The sequence below is a fragment of the Cebus imitator genome, unplaced genomic scaffold, assembly GCF_001604975.1.
Source record: "Cebus imitator isolate Cc_AM_T3 unplaced genomic scaffold, Cebus_imitator-1.0 Scaffold407, whole genome shotgun sequence".
Lineage (NCBI taxonomy): Eukaryota > Metazoa > Chordata > Mammalia > Primates > Cebidae > Cebus > Cebus imitator.
The window spans coordinates 1,764,523-1,765,646 of record NW_016107722.1 but is presented as its reverse complement, the minus strand read 5'-3'; the positions used below and the strand labels follow the sequence as shown (position 1 = coordinate 1,765,646).

Genomic DNA, 1,124 nt, shown 5'->3' with positions numbered 1-1,124 from the left:
AAAGTGCTAGGATTACAGGCATGAGCCACCACACCTGGCCATAAATATAACTTTTATGTACATTGGGACACAATTAATGTGACTTGCTTTATTGTAATACTCACTTTTTTGTGGTGATCTGGAATTGAACCTGCAATATCTCTGAGATATATATTAAAGTAAAAGTGTAAAGGTAATTTGAAGTTAATTATAATTTGAGAATTAATATATTGAAATTATACTGTTATATGTTCTTATAGTATGCCTCATAATTATCACTATTTGAATTAAATATTCATGATCTTTTTTCCAATCCATGAGTCAATAAATATTTATTGGATGATAACTAGGTGCTAGGCATTAGTTACATAGTAGTGAAAAAAACAGTTACAGTCTCTACCCTGGTAGAACTTACAGCCTACTGAGAGAACAGACATTAAAAAGTGAACACATGGGCCGGGCATCGTAGCTCACACCTGTAATCCCAGAACCTTGGGAAGCCCAGGCAGCAGATCACTTGAGGTCAGGAGGTCAAGACCAGCCTGACTAAATGGTGAAACCCATCTCCACTAAAAATACAAAAATTAGCCGGATGTGGTAGTGGGTGCTTATAGTCCCAACTACTTGGGAGGCTGAGGCAGAATTGCTTGAACCCGGTAGGCGGAGGTTGCAGTGAGCCGAGATTGTGCCACTGCACTCCAGCCTGGGTGACAAGAGCAAGACTCTGTCTCAAAACAAAAAGAAAAAAAACACATGGCCGGGCATTGTGGATCATACCTGTAATCCCAGCACTTTGGGAGGCCAAGGCAGGAGGATCAGTTGAGCCCAGGAGTTCAAGATCAGCTTGGGCAACATGGTGAAACCCCCGATCTATACAAAAAAAAAAATTGTTTTTAATAGCTGAGTGTGGTGGTGCATACCTGTAGGCCCAGCTACATGGGAAGCTGAGGTGGGAGGATGACTTGAGCCCAGGAGGTCAAGGCTGCAGTGAGCCATGATCATGCCACTGAACTTTAGCCTGGGCAACAGGGTGAGACCCTCTCTCAAAAAAAAACCAAGCAACCTTGAAAACAGATCCATCCAATCTCAATCAGCTGTAACCATACAAGGTAATATAGCTCCATAAGCCTTTTAAAAACTCTTAT

General features: G+C 41.6%; 1 protein-coding gene across 1 annotated transcript in view; it reads left to right on the top strand.

Moving 5' to 3' along the window:
- Positions 1 to 1,124, top strand: part of MCMDC2 (minichromosome maintenance domain containing 2) — a 51,079-nt gene that overhangs the window by 41,534 nt on the left and 8,421 nt on the right. The window lies entirely within an intron of this gene.